Source organism: Hemiscyllium ocellatum, chromosome 19 (genome assembly GCF_020745735.1).
Source record: "Hemiscyllium ocellatum isolate sHemOce1 chromosome 19, sHemOce1.pat.X.cur, whole genome shotgun sequence".
Classification (NCBI taxonomy): domain Eukaryota; kingdom Metazoa; phylum Chordata; class Chondrichthyes; order Orectolobiformes; family Hemiscylliidae; genus Hemiscyllium; species Hemiscyllium ocellatum.
In genome coordinates this window covers 36,861,899-36,889,287 of record NC_083419.1, presented here as the reverse complement: position 1 = coordinate 36,889,287, position 27,389 = coordinate 36,861,899, and positions in this window count along the sequence as shown.

Genomic DNA, 27,389 nt, shown 5'->3' with positions numbered 1-27,389 from the left:
TAAAATAAAAGACAATCAGGCCACTTCATCATGTTTTATAACATGCTATTAAACCGACAATGGAACTGGTTTATGGAATGGCATTTTGATGCATTAGCTTCCCAAGTCCCTATTGACTCCATGTCGACTGTAAAATGCGTAATCGATTAAGCTTGTTGTCTTCAGATATTAGATATTATCAGATGGGTATACTTGTCATACTAAGCCTGTTTTGTTTTATTGCGAGTTTCCAAACTGATGGATTGCTTCACTGACCACAATGTCCAATTAAAATGTCGATTACATTACTCCTCTATTGTTTTATATGATCAGATTCACAACAGTAAAATGTGAAAAAAGTAGGTTTAATTTACCAACAGAGCATTTTAATGACAGAAAAGCAATGGGTGAATTTTTCCTGAATGACGTGGGCAATGGCAAGTCAGTTGGGAAAGTATGGTGATAAAGAAAAAACATGAGGTGCAAAAGCTGATTTTGTGCATAAAATTTTAAAGGCTAGGTGAGAATTTCACCAGTATATGCAGCAAGGGGCCTAGCTACACGTGATACCGTCTCATTTTTACATAAACTCACCTCATTTATAAGTAGTTTGTCATGTTCCCCAGGAAGTGGAGAGAAACTAGATAGCAACAATTCCCAACATGAAATCCTGAGTGTGTGTCTGAGGCTTCAGCTCGCTGGCATCTTCTCCAGGCAAAATATTTTGTCCAGATATTTCCCAGAGTCTCATGGGATGCTCCATGTGCAGAGATCGCTTGGATTCTTCATCCAAGGACGTTGGAGTTGGATAAATACCGACCACGCCACATCATCATGGCACATTTCCAACTCAGTTCTGGTATAGTTCAGCAATTCCTTATTGTAGCTTAGAGCACACCAAGACCTTATATCAGATTGGTGCTGTCAGGTCACTTTGTGCACAGAGACAATCACCCATCTCCTGAATTAGGGCAGGATGCACCTTAGGATTTTGCTTTCTTAGCACTCACTCACGTTGCACCTACTTAGGTGTTCACAGCATCTCTGCCTTACCTTGCTGCGCATAGCTGCCTCATTTGGAGCTTACAAGTTCTCAGTACTTCTGCCTTGCCTTGCCTTCTCACACGGACACAAAACCAGACAACATGTCATTTTGTCAGCAATGACCATTCCAAGGAGTGGAAATAGTGCTGCATGGAACTGCTTTATGTCAACGTCACAACTACAGCATGCACCAGCAGCTAACGTAACAAACACACTGATTATGCTTCAACCAAATATCCATGTCTGAAAGTGTAAGGGAGGGTAGTTCTCAGTCAAGTCTAGGAGACTGTCATCAATCTAATGGCACCAGCTCAGACAGTCAACGGCATTATCTAATATCAGTCCCAGGAACTGAATACAGTGATCAGGCACTTGGGGAGATCAGGGCTGAGGGCTCCATATCATTATAGTTGGTGGAGTGCAGCCCAGAGAATCAGTCAGAGAGCTGCCAGAGTTCAATTGGGTCTGGTCAGTTATCAGTGAGACAGTCCTTCCAAGTCAGTCGGGGGATGGACCATTGTGTATGTTCAAGTGCAGGTTCACTGAATGTCATTGGTGATTAGCAGGGGCCACTCTACACTTTTCTGATGAAGGGTTATGACTGAAATGTCAACTCTCCTGCTCCTCGGATGATGCCTTGTCTGCCGTGCATTTCCAGTGTCACACCTTTTGATTCCACTTTTATGGTGGGCAAGTTGGGGAAGTCAGTTGTTGGATTGGAGGCAGCATGCTTAGGTGTAGAGGGGATAATAATAATTGTGAAATGGGATATCTCAATTCTTACAGGAAGGGCAGCAAAGTGAACATAAGGAATGTCAGATTAGCCATGATCCTGTTGAATGGCAGAACAGGCTCGAATAGCCGAATGACCGACTCCAGTTCCTATAAGGTCTATAGGTGTGGGTTACAGTTGAGCATTGGGTACTGCAGGGTGTAGAGGTATCAATGATGCTCAGCACCACTCTGGCTTCAATGGGGGTGTAATACATAAATATAATAAAACAAAAACCTGCAGATGTTGGAAATCTGAAACCAAAATGGAAATTATTGGTGAAATTCAGCAGATCTGGCAGAATCTGTGGAGAGAAAGCAGAATTAATATTTTGACCAAGGTTCCCCATGGGAGACTGATTAGCGAGGTTAGATCTCACGGAATAAAGGGAGAACTAGCCATTTGGATACAGAACTGGCTCAAAGGTAGAAGACAGAGGGTGGTGGTGTTTTTCAGACTGGAGGCCTGTGACCAGTGGAGTGCCATGAAGATTGGTGCTGGGTCCTCTACTTTTTGTCATTTACATAAATGATTTGGATGCGAACCTAAGAGGTACAGTTAGTAAGTTTGCAGATGACACCAAAATTGGAGGTGCAGTGGACAGCGAAGAAGGTTACCTCAGATTATAACAGGATCTGGACCAGATGGGCCAATGGGCCGAGATGTAGCAGATGGAGTTTAATTTAGATAACTGCGAGGTGCTGCATTTTGAGAAAGCAAGTCTTAGCAGAACTTTTACACTTAATGGTACAGTCCTAGAGAGTGTTGCTGAACAAAGAAGTGCAGGTTCATAGCTCCTTGAAAGTGGAGTCTCAGGTAGATAGGATAATGAAGAAGGCATTTGGTATGCTTTCTTTTTTTGGTCAGAGTTTGAGTACAGGAGTTGGGAAGTCATGTTGCGACTGTACAGGACATTGGTTAGGCCACTGATTAGATTACTTACAGTGTGGAAACAGGCCCTTCGGCCCAACAAGTCCACACCGACCTGCCGAAGCGCAACCCACCCATACCCCTACATTTACCCCTTACCTAACACTACGGGCAATTTAGCATGGCCAATTCACCTGACCCACACATCTTTGGACTGTGGGAGGAAACCGGAGCACCCGGAGGAAACCCATGCAGACACCGGGAGAATGGGGAGAACTGTTGGAATATTGTGTGCAATTCTGGTCTCCTTCCTATCGGAAAGATGTTTTGAAACTTGAAAGGGTTCAGAAAAGATTTACAAGGATGTTGCCAGGGTTGGAGGATTTGAGCTACAGGGAGACGCTGAACAGGCTGGGTCTGTTTTCCCTGGAGCGTCGTAGGGTGAGGGGTGACCTTATAGAGGCTTACAAAATTATGAGTGACATGGATAGGATAAATAGACAAAGTCTTTTCCTGGGGTGGGGGAGTCCAGAATTAGAGGGTATAGGTTTAGGGTGAGAGAGGAAAGATATAAAAGAGACCTAAGGGGCAATTTTTTCTTGCAGAAGCTGCCAGAGGAAATGGTGGAGGCTGGTACAATTGCAACATTTAAGAGACATTTGGATGGGTATATGAATAGGAAGGGTTTGGAGGGATATGGGCCAGGTGCTGGTAGGTGGGGCTAGATTGGGTTGGGCTATCTGGTCAGCATGGACGGGTTGGACCGAAGGGTCTGTTTCCATGCTGTACATCTCTATGTCTCTATGACTCTGTGATCCCTGTGACCCTTCTTCAGAAACGTTCTGAAGAAATCACTGGATTGAAACACTGACTCTGCGAAAATGAGGACTGCAAATGCTGGAGATTAGTGTCAAGATTAGAGTGGTGCTGGAAATGCACAGCACGTCAGGCAGCATCCAAGGAGCAGAAAAATCGATGTTTCAGGCAAGAGCCCTTCACCATTCCTGATCGAAGGCTCTTGCCCAAAATGTTGATTTTCCTGCACATGCGATTCTGCCTGACCTGCCGTGCGTTTTCAGGACAACTCTAATCTTGACTGAAACATTGACTCTGCGTTCTCTTCACAAATGCTACCAGACTTGCTGAGTTTAACTAGGAGAAAGTGAGGACTGCAGATGCTGGAGACCAGAGTTGAAAAGTGTGGTGCTGGAAAAGCACAGCAGGCCAGGCAGCATCCAAGGATCAGGAAAATCATCGTTTTGGGCATAAGCCCTTCTTCAGGAATGAAGCTGGTGTGCCAAGCAGGCTGAGATAAAAGGTGGGGTGGGGGGTGGGAGGAATTTGGGGGAGGGGCGCTGGGCATACGATAGGTGGAAGGAGGTAAGGGTGAAGGTGATAAGTGGGAAAGGGGGTGGGGGCGGAGAGGTCGGGAAGAAGATTGCAGGTCAAGAGGCAGTGCTGAAACACCTCTGGGACACCTGCACCAACCAACCCAACCGCCCCGTGGCTGAACACTTTAACTCCCCCTCCCACTCCGCCAAGGACATGCAGGTCCTTGGCCTCCTCCATCGCCAGACCCTGGCCACATGATGCCTGGAGGAAGAGTGCCTCATCTTCCGCCTAGAAACTCTCCAACCACACGGGATGAATGTTGATTTCTCCAGCTTCCTCATTTCCCCTCCCCCCACCTTATCTCAGTCCCAACCCCTGGATTCAGCACTGCCCTCTTGACCTGCAATCTTCTTCCTGACCTCTCCACCCCCACCCCCTCTTCGACCTACCACCCTCACCCTCACCTCCTTTCACCTATCGTATTCCCAGCGCCCCTCCCCCAAACTTCCCCCTCCCCCACTACCTTTGATCTCAGCCCACCTGGCACACCAGTCTCATTCCTGAAGAAGGGCTTATGCCCGAAACGTCAATTCTCCTGCTCCTCGGATGCTGCCTGGCCTGCTGCGCTTTTCCAGCACCACACTTTTTAGACTTGCTGAGTTTGTCCAGTAACTTTCGTTTATGTTTTGATGCAAAACCATGTTTGGCATAAGTAAACTGTAGGCCTGGACCTAAGGGTTTATGGGTTGAGGAGACTAAAGTCAGGCACCTCAATACCCATTTTGGCTCTAACAGCCCTCCTGTGGGCTGTTTTCTCCCACATTGGGACAAAGGGAGGGATGAAAGTGTCTGAAGCAGTGGTTGGTAGTGTTGGTGCAGATGGAGGAAATGTGCTGAGGTGTCCTGGGTGAGTTATTAGGAAGCACAGAGGATAGGAAGAGTTGGTAGTCTGAGGGAATAGTGTACTTGAGAGACATTGAGGGAGGATGCTGCATGCAATAGTGACAGAGATAGATCATGAGCATTGGTGGGAGGTGTGTGCAGTAGCAGAGGTAGGGTGAGCGTGAAGTTGCAGGAAGAAGATGGTGGCACTCACTCTCACAGAGTGTAAAAGGTCAGTAATCTTCTACCTTCATTGTTAGATGTTTTGTCACACTGACCCTGCTGGCAACTTCAAAATATGCTGGCATGCTTTGATGTTGTGGTCTCCTTTGTTAATCCTGAGGAAAACAGGTGACTATCTTCTTTATTTTGTCATCCATCGGACCTCCCATTGCACAAATTGGTAAGCCAACTTGCCTCTGTCAGCCATCTCTGGGGCAATCTTCCCCCACTGTAACTGTGGAGGGCTATTCCTGACTTGAAGCATTTAACCTGGTGCATAACTGAGGTTTAATAATAATGTTAGCACCTTCCTCAATGATGGGGGAGTGCAATACAAGGGCAAAAAACAAGGCTGAAGCAGTCACAAATATCAGCCTGAAATGCTGAGTAGATGACTATCACAGATGCCAGGCTTAAGCCAATTCAATTCACTCCACATGACATCAAGAAACAATGGATGACACTGGATTCTGCAAATGTCAAGGTTCTGACAATATTCCAGTAATAACTGCAGATAACATGGGAACACCACTATCTGCAAGTTTCTTTCAACTCACCATCCTAACTTGGAAATATATCATCATTCCTTTAGTGCTGCTAGATCAACATCCTGGAATTCCCTCCCAAACAGTACTGTGGGTCCACAAACAGCATGTATACTTTGGTGGTTTAAGAAGACAGCTCACCACCACCTTCTCCAAGGCAACTAAGGATGGGCAATAAATGCTCGCTCAACTCTCCTCAGTCCATAGTTAATCCTTCTATTCCATATAGACATGATATGTACTATATACTGTATATCTCCCTTCCACCATATCATACAGCATATATGGCTTACCCCATGTGTTGTTACACTCTGTTCCTCTTCACACTGACCCTGGAGACCGGGAGAAAGTGAGGACTGCTGATGGCAGGGATCAGAGTCGAGAGTGTGGAGGGGGAATTGAAGTGTTTAGCCACGGGGTGGTGGGGTTGATTGGTGCAGATATCCCGGAGATATTCTCTGAAGCGCTCTGCGAGTGTGCGTCCAGTCTCCCCAATGTAGAGAAGACCATTTTGGGAGCAACGGATAAGGTAGATGACATGTGAGGAACTGCACGTACAACTCTAACGGATGTGGAAGGCTCCTTTGGGGCCTTGGATGGAGGTGAGGGGGGAGCTGTGGGTGCAGGTTTTGCTGCAGTGGCAGGGGAAGGTGCCAGGAGGAGATGGTGGGTGGGCGTGGACCTGACAAGAGAGTTGCAGAGGGAATGGTCGAATGGTCGAAATGGAACATAGATAGGGGTGGGGAAGGAACTTTATCTTTGGTGGTGGGGTCCATTTGTAGGTGGCAGAAATGGCAGAGGATGTTGCGGTATATATGGAGTTTGGTGGGGTGGAAGATGAGGACTGGGAAGTTAAGACCTTGTTGCAGTTGGAGGGATGGGGTTCAAAGGCAGGGGTGCAGGAAGTGGATGAAATGCACTGGAGGGCCTCATCAACCAGTTGGGAGGGGAAATTGTGGTGTTTGAAGAAGGAAGTCATCTGGTGTGTTCTGTGGTGGAACTGGTCCTCCTGGGAGCAGATATGTGCGTTGCAACATCGAAAACCTCTTCCGTCATCTCCGCCACCGGGCTTACTTTTACTTCAAGCCACCTGCTCACCTTCTGAGGACCCCTTCTCCCACCTGCAACACAACCATCCACCTGGATACCTTATGCTGGTCTGATACCCGCAATCAATCTCTTTATTTCAAACTGCTGCCGAGATATTGACCACCTCACCCTGTCCACACCCCCTTACCCACTCCAATCTCTTGCCCTGACATAGCGCAGCCCTCCACTCTCTCTGCTCCAACCACAACCTCACCATCAAACCAGAAGACCAGGGGAGGGTGCAGTGCTAGTTTGCTGCACTGACTTCTACACTACTGAAGCCAGGCGCCAATTTGAAGGCACCTCCTCCTACTTCCCCCTTGACCTTGACCTCACACCCCATAACCAAATCATCATCTCCCAGATTGTACACAACCCTGTCACCTCAAGGGATCTCTCGCCCACAGCTTCCAATCTTATAGTTCAAGAACCCCACATAGCTTGGTTCTACTTCCTTCCCAAAATTCATAAGCCTGACTGCCTGGCTGACCCATTGTCTAGGCCTGCTCCTGCCCAACCGAACTCATCTCCACATACTTTGATACTCTCCTATCCCCCCTGTCCAGGAACTCCCCACATACATTGGGGACACCACCCACACTCTCCACCTCCTCCAAGGCACTTGTTTCCCTGGCCCCCAATGTCTCATCTTCACCATGGACATCCAGTCCCCATACACCTCTATCTGCCATGATGAGGGTCTCCAAGTCTTCTGTTTCTTCCTCTCCCGGCATCCCCACTAGTACTGCTCCACTGACACTCTCATTCGTTTGGCTGAACTGGTCCTCACCCACAATAATTTCTGCTTTGAATCCTCCCACTTCCTCCAGTCAAAAGGAGTAGCCATGAGCAACTGCATGCCTGTCTCTTTATTGGTTAAGTTGAACAGTTGATCTTCCACAGTTACACCGATAGCACACCCCACCTTTTCCTTCACTACATTGATGACTGTTTTGGTGCCAGCTCGTGCTCCCATGAGGAGGTTGAACAGTTCATCACCTTCACCAACACATTCCACTCTGACTTTAAGTTCACCTGGATCATCTCTGATACCTCCCTCTCCTTCCTGGACCTCTCCATCTCTATCAACGGTGACCAGCTCAACACTGACATTTTTTACAAACCTACCGACTCCCATAGCTACCTGGATTACACCTCCTCCCATCCTGCCTCCTGCAAAAATGCTATCCCTTATTCCCAATTCCTCCGCTTCATCTGCTCCCAGCAGGACCAGTTCCACCACAGAACACACCAGATGGCCTCCTTCTTCAAAGTCTGCAATCTCTCCTCCCACCTGGTCAATGATGGCCTCCAGCACATCTCATCCACTTCCGCACCTCCCTCCTCGAACCCCACCCCTCCAACCGCAACAAGGACAGAACCCCCCTGGTCCTCACTTTCAACCCCACCAACCTCCATATATATCCCATCATCCTCCATCATTTCTGCCACCTACAAACAGACCCCATCACCAGATATATATTTTCCTCTCCACATCTATCTGCTTTCCCTAAAACCTGTTCCCTCTGTGACTCTCTTGTCAGGTCCATGCTCCCCCATCAAACCACCCTCCCCTGCCGGCACCTTCCCTTCATCTCTGTTCAAGGCCCCGAAGGAGCCTTACACATCCATCAGAGTTTTACCTGAGCTTCCACACAAGTCACTTATTTTATCTGTTGCTCCTGATGCAGTCTTCTCTACATTGGAGAAACAGTATGCCTACTTGCAGAGCGCTTCAGAGAACATCTTCAGGACACCCGCACCAATGAACCCCACCACCCCGTGGCCGAATACTTCAATTCCCTCTTCCACTTCACCAAGGACATGCAGGTCCTGGGCCTCTTCCATTGCCAGTCCCTCACTACCCGACATCTAGAGGAAGAACACCTCATCTTCCGCCTTGGGATCCTCCAACCTCACAGGAGCAACGTGGACTTCACCAGCTTCCTCATTTCTCCTCCCCTCACCTTGTCCCAGTTCCAACCTTCCAACTCAACACAACCTTCATGACCTGACCTATTTGTCCATCTTCCTTCCCACCTATCGTCTCCACCCTCCTCTCTGACCTATCCCCATTAATCCCACCTCCATCTACCTATTGCTCTCTCAGCTGCATTCTCCCCAGCCTCATCCTCCTCCCATTTATCTCTTGACCCCATCAGCTCACAAGCCTAGTTCCTGATGAAGGGCTCTTGCCCAAGACATCGATTTTCCTGCTACTTGGATTCTTACTGACCCTGGAGACAGCCTATTCTTTTCCGCAGTTGACCAGGGTACCATTTCTTGTTTCCTTATACTTCATGCTAGAACTCTATTCCTTCATTCAGTCCATGCTGGGGATTAATTGCTTCATTATTGTACACTATGTCAGTGCATTCTTGATCCCCACACCAACAGTAGTATTCCTGGGTTTGTTCATCCTTTTCTTTCAACACTACGCAAATTCTTCCATGATTCTCTGTTGAATTCTGCAGCTGCTATATATAAAAAACTGAAATGGTTCAGTAAAACCACAAACCTCATATCCTCTCACTGAATCTCTGTAACATCCATCATGTAGTCATCCTTAAATTCCTCTTTCCCCAGGCAGTTGTCCTTCCTACTGTGCCATTAACTCTTTGCGAACATCTTTCACTATGCTCTGCGTGGTATCATGTAACATCTTCTCCCCAGAGATCATCAATTTGCCCTAACAACCTTTCCCAATGTCTATTCCATCTGCCTTACTTCTCTGGGGGTAATCTGCTCAAACAACTTTCCCATTACATCCTTTTTAAATTCCAGTACAATTTTATTTGCTTTCAATTCCTGTCATCTTGGATAATTCAGACAATTATTCCTTTCCATAGCCCTTTAAAATGTCACGAATGGGGGATTCAAGATGGCGGCAGTCCAGTAGGATTGTGTTAGCTGAGCTCTGCACTTCAACATCGGCAGGGCAGAGCTAGAACCCATCCCAACCAAATCATTTTGACTTCAAAAACAGTAAAAGAGTTATATAGTTTAAAAATTTTACTTACCTTTGCTGTTGCTGCTGGAGAATGCCGAAGAAAAGAGGCAGTTCGCCTGTGGCCAGATCCACCGGGCCAGCAGGCCTGCTTACTCACCAGGCCTTTGTGGCTGAACTCACCAAGTGTTGTGAGATGCTGGGAAAGCAGCTTTTGGAAAAAAATAAGAAAAAGATGATCCTGGTCTCTACTATGCTCCAAAAACACAAACAGCAGCTGGAAGACCTCAGGAAAAGGACAGAAGAGCTCGTACGCCAAGTCCCGGGAGTGGAAGTTGAAACTGATTCACCCAAGAGTCGGATTGAAGCCTTGGAAACAGAGGCCAGCGATTTCCTTAAAGTCTGGTTGAAGATTTGTAACTCGGGTGTCCGTTGTTGTGGTTCTGTTCACCGAGCTGGAAGTTTTTGCTGCAAACGTTTCGTTCCCTGGCTAGGGAACATCATCAGTGCTAGTGGAGCCTCCTGTGAAGCGCTGCTTTGATGTTTCTTCCGGTATTTATAGTGGTTTGTTCTTGCCACTTCCGGGTGTCAGTTTCAGCTGTAGTAGTTTGTTTGTGGGGTCCAGGTCGATGTGTCAGTTTCAGCTGTAGTGGTTTGTATATGGGGTCCAGGTCCATGTGTCTGTTAATGGAGTTTGTGGATGAATGCCATGCCTCTAGGAATTCCCTGGCTGTTCTCTGTCTGGCTTGTCCTATGATGGTAGTGTTTTCCCAGTCAAATTCATGTTCCTGGTTGTCTGAGTGTATGGCTACTAGGGATAGCTGGTCGTGTCGTTTTGTGGCTAGCTGATGTTCATGGATGCGGATTGTTAGCGGTCTTCCTGTTTGTCCTATATAGTGTTTTGTGCAGTCCTTGCATGGTATTTTGTAAACTACGTTAGTTTGGCTCGTGCTGGCGATTGGGTCCTTTGTTCTAGTGAGTTGTTGTCTGAGTGTGGCAGTTGGCTTGTGTGCTGTTATGAGTCCTAAGGGTCGCAGTAGTCTGGCTGTCAGTTCTGAGACGCTCCTGACGTATGGTAGTGTGGCTAGTCCTTTTGGTTGTGGCATGTCCTCGTTCCGTGGTCTATCTCTTAGGCATCTGGTGATAAAGTTGCGTGGGTATCCGTTTTTGGCGAATACCTTGTATAGGTGTTCCTCTTCCTCTTTTCGCAGTTCTGGTGTACTGCAGTGTGTTGTGGATCTTTTGAATAGTGTCCTGATGCAGCTTCGTTTGTGTGTGTTGGGGTGGTTACTTTCATAGTTTAGGACTTGGTCTGTGTGTGTTGGTTTCCTGTGTACCCTTGTGGTGAATTCTCCGTTGGGTGTTCTCTCTACTAACACGCCTAGGAATGGGAGTTGGCTATCCTTTTCCTCCTCTCTTGTGAATCGTATTCCTGTGAGTGTGGCGTTGATGATTCGGTGTGTTTTTTCTATTTCTGTGTTTTTGATGATTACAAAGGTGTCATCGACGTACCTGATCCAGAGTTTGGGTTGGATTTGTGGTAGGGCTGTATGTTCTAACCTTTGCATAACTGCCTCTGCTATGAGTCCCGAGATTGGTGATCCCATGGATGTTCCATTGATTTGTTCGTATATCTGATTGTTGAATGTAAAGTGTGTGGTGAGGCACAGGTCCAGTAGTTTAAGTATGCCGTCCTTGTTGATAGGTTCGGCCTCCTGTGTTCTGTTATGTATGTCCAGTAGGTTGGCTATTGTTTCTCTGGCTAGGGTTTTGTCAATTGACAAAACGTCGACGTGACGGCACTGTTCACAAAGGACCCAATCGCCAGCACGAGCCAAACTAACGTAGTTTACAAAATACCATGCAAGGACTGCACAAAACACTATATAGGACAAACAGGAAGACAGCTAACAATCCGCATCCATGAACATCAGCTAGCCACAAAACGACACGACCAGCTATCCCTAGTAGCCATACACTCAGACAACCAGGAATATGAATTTGACTGGGAAAACACTACCATCATAGGACAAGCCAGACAGAGAACAGCCAGGGAATTCCTAGAGGCATGGCATTCATCCACAAACTCCTTTAACAGACACATGGACCTGGACCCCATATACAAACCACTACAGCTGAAACTGACACATCGACCTGGACCCCACATACAAACTACTACAGCTGAAACTGACACCCGGAAGCGGCAAGAACAAACCACTTTAAATACCGGAAGAAACATCAAAGCAGCGCTTCACAGGAGGCTCCACTAGCACTGATGATGTTCCCTAGCCAGGAAATGAAACGTTTGCAGCAAAAACTTCCAGCTCGGCGAACAGAACCACAACAGCGATTTCCTTGATCTGGTTGATGATCACGAAAATGGGGTAGAAGGAAGAATCTTCGTATTGTCAGTCTGCCAGAGAATGATGATTTGGAGATGCTGGTGTTGGACTGGGGTGTACAAAGTTAAAAATCACACAACACCAGGTTATAGTCCAACAGGTTTAATTGTTGTCAAAATCAACAGTTTCGGTACCTCATCTGATACAATGCATTAATTCGTTTAGCGGTTTCTCGGTTTACAAGATCAACTTTGAGAACTTGGAGGCCATGCCCAAGGGTGCCCTCCTGAAAATGCCCGGCCCTGAGGGCGAGTCTCGATTCCCCTTTAAATGGTCACAGGAGGGCTTTCTTTACTTGGGTGTATTCATTACTCCCATCTTTGATCAGCTATTTAAAACCAACTTTGCCCATTTATTTGACAGAATTAAACAAGACCTTCGAAGATGGGAGGTGCTTCTGATCTCTTGGTTAGTCAGATAGCCCTCATTAAAATGAACATTTTCTTCCGCCTGCTGTACCCTATGCAAATGCTCCCATTGATCTTCACTGAACAAACATTCAGGAGACTGAATGACTGGTTCAGTTCTTTCATCTAGCACCACAAGTGGCCCCTTATTAAACTAAATTACAGCTACCCCACAGATTGGGAGGAGTGGACCTCCTGGATATTGAAAACTATCAATTAAGCTTGTTGTCATCTTACATGAGTGACTGGTCTCAGGTGGACCCTCTTATCACTGTGGTTATCCATTGAAGCTTCTCAGGCAAACGATGATGACTAAAGAAATTCAATGATTTATTTATAATCAACATTTACTGGAGAGACAAACAAGATGGTCAAGATATTGGAAACAGAATAAAAAGATACAGAAATGTTACACAAAAAAGGGGGAGATAATTAAATGAATCCAATGAATTTTCAGCTATTTTGTTTTTGTGCTCTGTTCTGCCCTGTAGTCTTATAAACAATCCATAAAGCTCCTTGTTAGCACATGGCTATTTGCTTAAAAATATAAAATTAAACAAATATGTTACTACCTTTAATTTACTCAGTGCAAAATTTGTTGCTGCTGCTTGTTTTCAAATTATGCCATAGTCTGATCCTTCCCTGTATCAATGATCACTTCTAGCCCTTTCAGCCACTGAAATCTCAGAACTCCATTCACTTGGGCCTTTTCAGCATTGCAAACCTTAATGTCTACCATTGGCATCAGATCTCAGCTCAGAGGGTAAAGCAGGGCCCAAAAAACTGAAGTCTGGGGCTCTTGGGTACCCACTGTTCTTGGGGTGGGGCTGTTGTTCTCAGGTTAGGGGGAGGCCTGCTGAGCTTGGGTCAGGGGTCATGGCTGCTGTACTTAGGTTAGGTGATATGGGGACAGGACCGGCCACTGCTGTCATGTTGAAGGCCAGGGGCAGCACGAGGCCTGTTATTTCCATCCCAGGCTCTGATTAACATACATGCTGCTCATTGCTCTTTCCAAAACTCAAAAAGTTTCTTTCTAAACTTCTCTACACATCAGTTTTAAAAGAGTGTTTTGACCACTTCAGACTTGCACAATTTGACTGATCTTAGCTAACTAAACTCTTGAATTAATCCCTTCAATTGTATAGTTCAAATGTTTCAGGTTCAAAAAAGACAGACCATCAGGCAAGATTAGGACATTGAATTAAAGCATAAAATCACACTTTATTGAATGTAATCAAACCAGACAAAGCATTCATCAAATCACTAAAGACTATGGAGATGACAAATAAAAGACGCAAAAAGATATACTTTTTCGAAACACTAAACAGACTTCAAGCTGGATACCCAAACCCAGGCTAGTGAATAGAACATCTCTTCCCTCTTTGAGATAATGCACCTCCAAGTTTTCAGAATATTTCCCAGCTAAAAATCACCAATTCTACAATGATCCAAACAACTTGCAATAGTGTTATATTCCATACCTCAGCACCTTCATTTACCTGGAACACATTTGTGCATGTGTGCAAAACATAATGATTGAAACTTTTATTTTGTAATCCCTTTGTGATTAAGCATACCATCCTCTATTAAACCTTGTTGCTAATACTCAGTTTGTTAATAATGTGGTAATGTTTAACTTAATTAGATCTCTTCCACCCAGGTTCTTGTGGTGCAGTGGTAGTGTCCTTACCTCTGAGCTAAGAGGCTTTATTCACAACTGATTTTTAATTAATTATTCTCCAATTACATTACAAACAAGATGTCTTTTTTAAAAATTAACCATTGATTGCTGTCTGGTAATTAAATTTGGTAATTGTTTGAAGGGTTGTGTCTTATTAAAACAGTTCTTATATTATTACAAAATGGCATCTCTTGCTTATTCGGCAGCTCATTCTATACCTGCATTTTCCTCTGCATGCCTTAAATTAAAATCTAAAATTTGGACTGCACTCTCAATCGCTCTTCCTTTGAAATGCTTCTCAAAATCTGATTCTTTGATCAATCTTTTAGCTACTTTTGTCAAGAATATCTCTGTTTGTAGTTCAATGTTAACCTTTGTTGATAATGCATACACTATATGAAGTATCTTTGAATACTTCTCTGGGCTAAAGCGCTATGTGTGTGTGTGTTGGGTTTTGTTGAGGCTGCAGGCATTGTCATGGTAACAATAGTAGATTCATCTTAGAATAGGCTAAAAACCTTAGTTTGGATCAGTTGCAAAATCTTATTTTTTATTCATTCATGGATGTGGGTATTGCTGGCTGGGCCATCTTTAATTGCCCTTGAGCAGATGGTAGTGAGCTGCCTTCCTGAACTGTTGCAGACTGTAGCAATTGTAACAAGGTCCCCTAGTTGGACCTCATAGAAATGAGTTCCCTGATTGTGGCTTTTAGCCTGGTCCAATCAGGGAGCCCTAGCTGACAGATATAAACAGGAGTATTAAAGGTTCTATCACTCTGAGAGCCATCTTTGAGGAAGCAGGACCAGGGTCATGTGCTATGCAGGTATAACCAAAAGCTGACTTGATGACAGGATGCCATCAATGGCGATGAGAATTGGATTAATGATATTACTGTGCAAATGTACCATCCAGCTGATGCTCAACTGGGCTTCAAATAGGCTAAAACTGGCTTTGTCATTAGAAAATGTGGCAGGTGGAGCATATGAGTTACAGGTATGCTGATGGGAAGTGGACACCTTGCAAGGCTGACTGAGTTTGCGGGACACCATTTGAATGAAGGCAATTGCGTAGTCTACTCAAGACACATTCTGAACAGAGGTCAGCCCACAGTAAAAGCCCAAAACAAAGTCAAATCTAGGCTAAATGTTAACAATTTCTTTAGGATCTGCACCGGCAAGCTGGTATGTGGACTCGAGATAACAAAAGCATCCCACCAGGCATGATTTGAGTAAGAGAACACATAGGCTGGTAGCCAGGAGAGTGTACACACTGGAAAGCCCAAATACATCTGGCTTAGCACAGTTAAATTTCTTAGCTACATCCAAATCAGAACCAATCAAAATAAACATTTGGTTAAATGATCACCTGGTTTGGCTGTATCAGTGATTGCAGAACCAGTCTTTAAACAAAAAGGCTTAAATTTGCTTAAGACCTTGGCTAGACTGAGAACCTATACGAGGAGCTTTTATAGATGAAGGATACAAATTTGATCCCAGTCTCTTATGAGAAGCAGCTGGTTCAGTTACCACTGATTGTAGTAAAAGGATTGATGAGGCAAAATTGTTTGAGAAAGATTCACCTTAATGATTAGAAAAATGGCAGCCTGAGTGAAGTCCTAATTTAATACCCAGAGGTTTTTCAGGAAGGTCGATGGACTATCAAAAAGAGCCAAGGCCAACTTAGACGTTGATCAGGAAGCAATTCCACGATTCTGACAGGCCCACTGAGTGCCATTTGCCTTATAAGCAAAGGGAGAGGCAGCAAGCAAGAAAGCGAAGGGATCACCATACCAGTCCAGTTTGCAGAATGGGCAGCACTGCTCTGACTGACTGTGAAGCCTGATGGGTCAGTTTGCCTTGTGGAGATTTTAAACAAATGGTAAACCACTTCTTGCAGCTGTAGAAATACCCAATTGCTCGCTTAGAGGAGTTTTGCGTCTGGCATTGGTGTTCTTAATGCCATTTCACCACTCTCTCCCTGCTCAGGAGGTCCAGGAAGACCAGATTCATTCTAGTTCAGCATCATTTCCCCTCAGGCAACTACAAGGTTAGCTCCAGCAGTGTTGCTAATGGGGAGAAGACTCTGCACCAGGTTAAATCTAATCTTCCCGGACCTGTGGGGGAGGGTGAAATGGCATCAGGAACGCCAATGCAGGATACAAGACTCCTCTCAATAAGAGAGACAGTTTGCTTCAGGGGACAATATTTGGTGCCAAAACCATGAAAATATTCCTGCATGGGTAACAGGCATATTCAACGCGAGGTCTGGTTGTGTGATATACAGGTTTTGGATAAGTGAGGCCATCCTGAACAAGCACATGGTCCATGAAAGCTACAAACTCGCAAATGGGACAAGAACAAAATGGGTCTGGCCCCTCAGAGCAATCGGAAAGGCTGTCAGAACCTGTCGGTTCTTCCCCCTCTGTCGAGAGTCAATGGAATCTGAGATGGACACAATGGATGTTGCAGCCTCAATGCCTTTGCTGCCTGAATAAGAGGATGAATTTCTTTGGGACACACTGGGTGAAAAAAGGTGGGCTATAGTCTGGTACATGCCGCCCATTTCCGAGGCTGAGTCACCCAGGAGAAAGGATAGGCCTGCTACGAGAGAAAGGACAGGCCTGCAATCTCAGACTTAGAGGGAGTGGGATGTAATGATTATAACGAGGTCAGCTAAGTGGACCTCTTAGAATATAAATACTCTGATAAGATCAGGTTAACAGTCCCAATGAGGGAGCCGTGGCTGACAGATATGAACAAGAGTATCAGGAACCCTGTTCATTCTGAGAGCTGGCTCTGAGGAAGCCAGACCAATGTCAAGTACCATGCATGTGTAAATAAAGGGTGACATGGTGATGGGATAACAGCCTCTGTGGAGTTATTTCACAGACCACTTGCTGTGTGTAGACCTGCAATGCTGTTAGGGAGCGAGCTCTTGAATTTTGAGCCAGTGACAAAGAAGAAACATTTATTTCTAAGTCAGGCTGGTAGGTGGCTCGAAAGGAAACTTACAGGTTGTGGTGTTCCCATGTATTAGCAAGCTTGGCTTCAAGAAGCCCTAGCAAAACTGGAGTCAATGGGAAATACTCTAGAGGGAGGGATTGCACCTGGAACATAGGAAGGTGGCTATGGTTGTTAAAGGTCAGTCATTCTTTGCAGGAGTTCCTCAGGGTAGTGTCCTTGGTCTTTGAAAAGTATAACAAGACTTGGACAACATCCAGATTTGGGCAAGTAACATTTGTGCCACACAAGTGTCAGACAATGAACATTTCCAACATTGAAGAATTTTACCAGCACTCTTTGACATTCACTTGTGTCACTGTTACTGAATATTGCCCCTGGCCCCACATAAAAATCCTGGGATTACCCTTGAACAGAAACTGAACTGGATTCACCATATAATTATAATGGCTACAAGAGTTATACAAAACCCTGGCTAGATCCCACTTGGAGTACTGCGAACAGATATGGGCACCACACCTTAGGAAGGGAATTTTGGAAGCAATACAATATAAGTTTACAAGAATTTACCCAGGCATCAGGAGTTAAATTATGAGGAGAGACAATACAGTTTAGATCTGTTTTCTCTGGAGTTTAGAAAATTAACAGTGATCTGATTGAAGTCTTCAAGACATTAATAGGAAAAGACAGGATCACTGAAGGTAGACTTTTTGCACTGGGGATCTTACAACTACGGGGCACTGTCTGAGAATTAAGGCCAGACCATTAGGAGAGATATTAGGGAGCACTTCTACCCACAAAGGCTTGTAAGTATTTGGAAATCTCTTCATAACTTCTAGTGGTTGCTAGATCAGTTGTTAATTTAAAATCTGAAATAGATCTTTTGTTTAGTTAAGCAATGATATTTAGGGATATGGGCCAAAAGCAGGTACATGGAGGTGGGCCAGTGATCATCCATGATTTCATTGGATAGCAGAGCAGACTCAAGGGGCTGAATGGCATACTCCTGTTCCTATATTCCTGTTTTTCTATATCACAGTTCAGAGGCTAGGAATACTGCAGCAAATGACTCACATTCCTGTTCCCCAAACAGTGTCTACCAGCTACAAGGCACGTCTTAGTATTATGTTGAAATACTGCCCACTTACCTGGAAGAGTTTATCTCCAAAGACACTCAAGATGTTTTACACCATCCAGGATAAAGCAGCCTGCTTGATTGAAACCACATCCACAAACATCCACTCCCTCACCATTGATGCTCAGTAGCAGCAGTCTGTACCATCTACAAGATGTGCAAGAATCCTTAGAAAGCACCTCCCATACCCATAGCCACTTCCATTTGGATGGACAAGGGCAACAAATATATAGGAACAGCACCACCAAGTTACCCTCTGAGCCACTCACCATTCTGACTTGGAAATATATTGCAGTTCCTCAGTGTAACTGTGTCAAAATCTTGGAATTCCTTCCTTATAGTATTATGGGTACACCAATGGCACATGGACTGCAGTGGTTCAAGATGGCAGTTCACCACCACCAAGGTCAACTAGGAGTGGGTAATAAATGCTGATAATGTATTAAAATCATTACTGTACTATATTTTTCCCAAATATTATCACAAAAATTTAGATTCTTTTCCATTTATTAAAGAATTTACCTAATTATTTCAGAATCCTTTTCTTTCATTATTTGGGATCTCATTGTTCTTCCTCAGCATGAATCTTGTAACGCTGAATCATGAGCTGTCCCATTCCCAAGAATCTTAATTAAAACCTACCACTGTCACTCTGAGTGACTTTGTGCCTCAGCCAATCCAGCAGGATGTTTCACTAGAAATCGACCTCCATTATTCTTCATGAAATAAACTCCAGCAAAATCCTGTATGGAAATCTGTCTCAATCGCTCAGAGTAAGTTGACATTCCAGTCACTTTACTTCCTTGTGTGGTCCATAATGAGTCAAAAACTGTCTAACTAATGATGATGGAAAACAAAGTTTAAGAAGATTATTTCAGTTTAAATATATTCTCACTTTGATTTTTTTTGTAGTTAGTCATTCTGTAAAGGAGGTATTATTTAGTGGGCCTGTTGAATCCATCTCCTGAATACAGGGTTGAAGACCATAGTTTAGAAATGTTGGAGATAATGAAGGAGAGGTTAAACCCTGGTTAGGAGGAATTACAACTACTTATATTGAAAGAATGTAACTGAAGGAAACACTGTTATATTTTGAAAATTTATGAGAACAGGAAATAGTGATGGAGGACAGGTAGACAGCTCATGTTATTCCTATACTTCAATAGGAAGACAGAACAATTTCAGAACCAGCTGAAGATGGTTGTATCTAGGACAGTCCCATGAGGAAGCCCTGCAGATATGGCATTGAGTGGAGATGACTGACTTTCATCAACCACAACAACCTTCAAATGTATGAGGTAAACTTCATTGGCTGTAGTTTTGCTCGGGCTTCTTGATGCAACTTCCTGTCAAATGCTTTCTCAATGCCATTGGCAATCATTCTCTCCTCACCTCTGGTATTGAGTTCCTCTGACAATGTTTGGAATGATTTTTGTAGCTCAGTGGACGGGGCAGAACCCAGACTGAACATCAGTAAAGATTTGGTTCATTGTATACACTTACCCGTCTGGGTACACTGTCGACTACTGTGAGACACTCCAGTGGCAAAAAACTGCCTGATAGAAACACACCCCTTCCCCTATCCAACAGCAAACTCGCTCCCTGTGGGAAGGTCAGTATCCATTTTTGACAGCTGCAGTCCCATCAGCGACCACCATTACTAAAGCACTGCAGAGACTGAAGAGTTCCTGGACATCTGATAGCTCTTGGGGGTGGAGCCACCATATTTTAAATGGTTGGATACATTGAACCAGGAAGTTAATTGCCTCACCGCTGAAAATTACACCAAGGATATCCAACTAGCTATGGCCCTGACTTTCCAGACTGGTGCTGGGATTCTTGCTGCAGTGAAAATATTAAGCCCATCATTCAAGCGCAAGTGACCCCATCATTAACTCTGGATTGCAAGCTTCGTTGCTTAAGATACAATATACACCAAGGAAACTGTATTTTGAACTGCTGATCCCTGTTCAGCAGACAAATCAATATTCTTCTTTAAACCATTGGTTAAGTCCATGGTTTAATGAACAACCTTATCAATATTTCTTTCCTCAATGAAGTTCAGTCTGAGTAGGAAATGTCAATGCATGCTTCAGTAACTTGTTTTTCTATTATTGTTTCCAAGACCTTACTTATGTTGAGAAACTGGATATATACTGTAGGATTGTGCAAAAATCTCCATCATCTAAAATACTGGACAAGATCCTGAGTTCAGGATATTGGATATTCAACTTCATCAAAATACATTCACAAATATTCTTACTTATCAAGAAGTCAATTGACCTCAAAGGGAACACAAAAACACAATGGTCATACAGATTTGAGAGGAGATAATGGGGCACACAGTCTATATAACTGCCAGCCCTGATCTAACCAGGGAGAGAGCCTTTTCCAACAATAAGTTTCTGCACAAACAGCGTCCCCACAGGTTGCCAGTCCCAACAAGCAACTTTGGAACCAAAACCCCCAGAGGCCGAATAGAGAAGCTGAATTGGGAAGCCAAACCAAAAGCATCATTGCAACAAAGGACATCCGAGAAGGTGGGTGATGAGGGGATTCCAACCAAGAGCTATCTGACCAAGAGACCAAGATATGGGTGTGTTCTGAACCAAGAGAACAGGGGTCAAGAACCTTAGCAAGCAGAGACACTATAAAATTGTCTTTCCCTCAGTGGTAAGCTGAAACTCCTGAGACCTAAACACTTCTAACCTAGTTAGCAAGAACGGCAGACAGGTGGTGACAGTACAGGAACCACAAGGGTAGGAAGCCTGATTAAAGTTTCTGTGATTAAAACCACTGTTTAGCTTCTAATAGTGTTTAACCTGTGTTTAATTTAATGGTGCATTTAATTACTGCCCTCTACATAGGTGATTGTGTCAATTCCAATTTTTTAGATTAGATTCCCTACAGTGTGAAAACAGGCCCTTTGCCCCAACAAGTCCACACCTGCCATCTGAAGAGTAACCCACCCAGACCCATTTTCCACCTAACACTATGGGCAATTTAGAATGGCCAATTCATCTGACCTGCACATCTTTGGACTGTGGGAGGAAACCCATGCAGACACGGGGAGAATGTGCAAACTCCACACAGACAGTTGCCCAAGTCTGGAATCAAACTGGGGTCCATGCCGCTGAGAGGCAGCAGTGCTAACCACTGAGCCACCATGGTGCCACGACTACATTTGCCTTTCTTTCTTGTGTTATACTTACCTTTTGTATATAATAAACATCAGAGACCTTTTTGCCCCGAGTCATCTATCTACTGCCTTCTTCATTTCACATTCCTGAATAAACCCAGTATCGATATGAGGGATCTGGGGATGATTCAAATCATTTAAAAATCAGCAAATTACCCTACAACACTCCACTCTTGAAAGGAAATGTAAGACATTATTTTAATCAGCATACAATTGCCATTAATTCCAATAATTAAATCAATTCATTGCACATTTTTTAAGATAATACTTCCAACAGCCACACAAAACTCCTTCCCTACCAGTACTATATGGTAATACTTACACCAAATGGACTGCAACAGTTCAGGATGATGGCTCACTATCGCCTTCTCAAGGGAAGCTAGGGATGGGCTATAAGTGCTGTCCTAGCCACTGATGCCAACATCTCATGAGTTAATAAAAAAAATCCACACTGGTCAATGAGTGCGGATAATTCAATGAGATTTTCTACCAGAATTAGTGGTCTATCTCAATGGACTGTAGACTTGCTGGCTTGAAAATTTACTGCTTATTTTTTTAAGTTATGCCTGTGAAAACTCCAAGTGATTGAAAAAGGTGTTCAAAGTATTCTATTGTAAAAGCAACAGTTTGTGGTAAAGCAGCTTAATGAGAAAAGTCTTTAGTTATAAATGAATGGTGAAACAATGAGAGCAGCAAGTGGTAACATTGCGAGAATTAAGTTGCTTTTAAATAAAGCTAGCTGTTGTCTTTTATGTTAGTTTTGTCTAATTTGACCGTTATTTTAAGATGTTGAATTGGTTCTCACTGCTGAGCATTATCTGCAGAGAACAAATGAAGTAATTATGAATAACTGCACACCCCAGTCCATCACAAAGCTGTTATTTTCACAAAAATGTACTTAAATATACATCAACAGTGAGCATCTAGGACTTGTTCAGAACAGAAGATTGCAATTGCTTTTGTTGGTATGATTTGTGTGCATCATCAATACAGCCAAGTGCAGTCAAGCATATCCTCAGAAAGTGCTTTGTCCAAGGTCACATTCAGGGTCAGATTCAAAAGCTTTTATGAGGATAACATTGAGATTAGAGGGCAGTGGACCTTTCACTCAGCTACCCATCAAGCTACAAATGTTTTTCAAATTACCTGACATTAGCAGTAATAGCTGTGTTTGTTCAATAGAGCAGAAAGTGCAATTGACACAGAATAATAATTTCTGTTTGCATATTAAATACTTGTATTTTTCAAAAATCAGGAAGTTAGTATTGATTGTAAAAGTACAGTTTTGTTTTGAGGTGACAGTAAATTAAACAATTTGCCCTTATGATGCAGAATGTTTTAACCCTTTACAGTGTTTCACAGGGATATTTTTCTGAGTGTGTGTTGGTGGCGAAAGATTGTAACTATTGAACTTAAGATTAGATTACTTACAGTGTGGAAACAGGCCCTTCGGCCCAACAAGTCCACACCGACCCGCCGAAGCGCAACCCACCCATACCCCTATATATACCCCTTTACTAACACTACGGGCAATTTAGCATGGCCAATTCACCTGACCCGCACATCTTTGGACTGTGGGAGGAAACCGGAGCACCCGGAGGAAACCCACGCAGACACGGGGAGAACGTGCAAACTCTACACAGTCAGTCGCCTGAGGTGGGAATCGAACCCAGGTCCCTGGCGCTGTGAGGCAGCAGTGCTAACCACTGTGCCACCATGCCGCCCTCTAGCCACCATGCCGCCCTCTACCACCATGCCGCCCTATTAAGCCTTATATAATTGTGACCTTGGTCATGATTTTCCGAATGCTTGTTTCTAATGTACATTAGGAAAATCACCACTTGCTTTCTTTCTTTTAGAAGAGGTGATGGACGTGTACCAGAGAAGATGATAGCACATGTGGGGAATGCACCCTGGGTGTCTCATCTGTGCAGGATCAGGAGTCTGAGGAAGGGAGATGATTGGGAAAGCTATTGTAACAGGAGATTCTAGAGTTTGGGAACCCGAAAGATGTCTCTGTAGTTGTCGATGGTGTGTAGCCTTCTCAAAGCTAGAATCCATGGGCCAGAAATTCAGGCCAGTCATTCATTTCTGGAGTGGTACTTCCTGGGAATTGCCTGAAAAATTGCAATTTTCAAAGTGTATTTCCCAAAATCTGGAGGGCAGTGACTGTCTTAAGCTCGCTGGTTATCAAGGAATAGTTGGAGGTTTAAACATTAATTTAATGCCTGGGTAACTATTAACCTGAATTTGAAACTGACCACTGTTCCACCAGAAAGCCCTAACTATATCCCTCTGACTTCCTGCTGACACCCTTGCACCAAAAGTTCTAGTCCCTGACCTGACTTCAAGGGTTGTACATCAACAGGATCAGGAACACATTCCTCATGGGAGTGTCTTGTTAGTACAGTAAGAAAGAGTTCAAATTAATTTGACAGGTACATGGGAGCCAGATGTAGCATTTGCTTTCAGAAGTGTGTCATTATTGACTTGGAAAATATTAGAGTCCTGGATGGAGATGATATCTGATTGAAGATTTGTAGCTCGGGTATCCGTTGTTGTGGTTTATCACCAGATGCCTAAGAGATAGACTGAGGAACGAGGACATGCCACAACCAAAAGGACTAGCCACTCTACCATACGTCAGGAGCGTCTCAGAACTGACAGCCAGACTACTGCGACCATTAGGACTCATAACAGCACACAAGCCAACATCCACGCTCAGACAACAACTCACTAGAACAAAGGACCCAATACCCAGCATGAACCAAACTAACGTAGTTTACAAAATACCATGCAAGGACTGCACAAAACACTATATAGGACAAACAGGAAGACAGCTAACAATCCGCATCCATGAACATCAGCTAGCCACAAAACGACACGACCAGCTATCCCTAGTAGCCATACACTCAGACAACCAGGAACATGAATTTGACTGGGAAAACACCACTATCATAGGACAAGCCAGACAGAGAACAGCCAGAGAATTCCTAGAAGCATGGCATTCATCCCCAAACTCCATCAACAGACACATTGACCTGGACACCATATACAAACCACTACAGCTGAAACTGACACCCGGAAACGGCAAGAACATCCATCAACAGACACATCGACCTGGACCCCACATACAAATCACTGCAGCTGAAACTGACACCCGGAAGCGGCAAGAACAAACCAATATAAATACCGGAAGAAACATCAAAGCAGCGCTTCACACGAGGCTCCAACAGCACTGATGATGTTCCCTAGCCAGGGAACGAAACGTTTGCAGCAAAAACTTCCAGCTCGGCGAGCAGAACCACAACAGGAGATGATATCCCTGAGAAGTCAAGGACAGAATATATTTGTTTAGAATAGACGAAAAAAAACCAAATATACCGTTGTATTCCATTACATGCCACAGATATCTGCTCCCACTGCCTTCTAATAGTTTGCCTGACCTCCATGGATTGGAATACATCTCTCCTCATCTCCATGTGGAACACAGGGCGAACTAGCCATTTGAATACAGAACTGCACAAAAGTAGAGAATGAGGATGGGTTGTTTTTCAGATTGGAGGCCTGTGAGCAGTGGAGTGCCACGAGGATAGGTGCTGGGTCCACTACTTTTCATCATTTATATAAAAGATTTAAATGTGAACATAGGAGATATAGTTAGTAAGCTTGCAGATGACACCAAAATTGGAGGTTCGAGGACAGCAAAGAACGTTACCTCAAATTACAACAGGATCTTTGAAGCCTGTGGCCTTTTTCCTGTCCGGGAGCATGGGGAGACAGAGTGGAGTTCATGTTGGAAACAAGGAGGTTGCTGGGAAAGTAAGGACTGTATATATTTGTGCAGAGGCTAAGCCCGAGATACTACGCCTGTAGTATCTCCTTCCCCACCCCCATCCTCTAACCAGAAGAAAAGGACTCTGTAAGGTAAGGATTTTTGCTTTTCTTTCATATATTTAAGTGCATTGTTTGGTTAGTTAGTTGATATAAAGCTAAGCTTACAATGTCTGGGGATCTCAGACCCATGGCATGTGCCTCTTGCTTGATGTGGGAGCTTAGGAACGTGTCTGACGTTCCTGACTCTTACACGTGCAAGAAGTGGGTCCAGCTGCAGCTCTTGTTTGACCACATGACGGCTCTAGAGCTGTGGATAGACTCACTGTAGAACGTCCACGATGCTGAGGAAGTCATGGATAACACGTTTAGTGAACTGGTCACACCACAGGTTAGAATTGCTGAGGGAGACAGTGAATGGGTGCCCAAAAGGCAGAGGAAGAGTAGGAAGGCGGTGCAGGTGTCCCCTGCGGTCATCTCCCTCCAAAATAGGTATGCCGTTTTGGATATTGTTGGGGGAGATAGCTCACCAGGGGAGGGCAGCAGTTGCCAGGATCATGGCACTGTGGCAGGCACTGCTGTTCAGAAGGGCAGGAAAAAGACTCGTAGGGCCATAGTCATAGGGGATTCTATTGTGAGGGGAGTAGATCGGCGGTTCTGTGGCCGAAAACGGGACTCCCGGATGGTATGTTGCCTCCCTGGTGCTCGGGTGAGGGATGTCACCGATCGGCTGCAGAGCATTCTAAAAGGGGAGGGTGAACAGCCAGTTGTCTTGGCACCAACAATATAAGTAAAAAACGTGATGAGTTCCTGAAAGCAGAATTCAGGAAGCAAGGAGACAAGTTAAAGAGGAGGATCTAAAAGGTAGTGATCTCAGGATTACAAGTAGTGCCATGTGCTAGCCAGGGTAGAAATGAAAGAATAGACAGGATGAACATATTGCTTGAGGAATGGTGTAGGAGAGAGAGATTCTGATTTGTTGGACATTGGGACCGGTTCTGGGGAGGGTGGGACTATTGCAAATTGGATGGTCTACACCTGAATCAAACTGGAACTAATGTCCTTGGGGGAGTTTTTACTACTGCTGTTGCGGAGGTTTTAAACTGATGTGGCAGGGGGCTGGGAGCCAGAAGAGAAAACAAGTAGACAGCAAGGTGGAAACTGGAGGCTGTAAGGATCATGAAGTTAGCATTAATAAGGGGAAGAGTAGGCAGAGAGCAGATGAATGCAAAAGAACTGGTCGCCTGAATTGCATATACTTTAATACAAGGAGTAGAACGGTAAGGCAGATGAACTCAGGGCTTGGATTGGCGTCTGGGAACATGACGTTATTGCAATCACAGAAACTTAGTTGAAGGAAGGGCATGATTGGCAACTAAATGTTCCAGGATGTAGACGCTTCAGGCAGGACAGGGAGGGATGTAAAAGGTGGTGAGGGATTGCATTGCTGTTTAGGAATGATATCACAGCTGTGTTAAAGGAGGACACAATGGAAGGTTTGAGTAGTGAGGCAATGTGGGTAGTCCTGAGAAATAAGAAGGATGTAGTTATATTGTTAGGACTGTACTACAGGCCTCCCAACAGTGAGCGTGAGGGAGAAGGACAAATAGGTAATATATGAAAGATGTATTTTATGGAAAGATGTAGCAGCAACAGGGTGCTGGTGATGGGAGATTTTAATTTTCCCAACATTAACTGGGATAAACTTAGTGTCAGGTCTGGATGGGACTGTCTTTGTAAGGAGCATTCAATAGAGTTTTCTAGAGTGGTATGTCAATAGCCTGACGAGGGAAGGGGCCATATTAGACCTGGTGTTGAGGAACGAGCCAGGACAGGTTGTGGAAGTTGCAGTGGAGGATTTCTTTGGGAATAGTGACCACAATTCTGTAAGTTTTAAAATACTCAACAGACAAAGATGAGAGTGGTGCTAAGGGAAGAGTACTAAACTGGGCCAAGGCCAATTATATCAAGATTCGGCAGAAGCTGGGAAATGTGGATTGGGAGCAGCTATTTGAAGAGAAGTCCACTTTTGATATGAGGGAGGCTTTCAAAGATAGGTTAATGATAGTGTAAGGTAGGCATCTCCCTT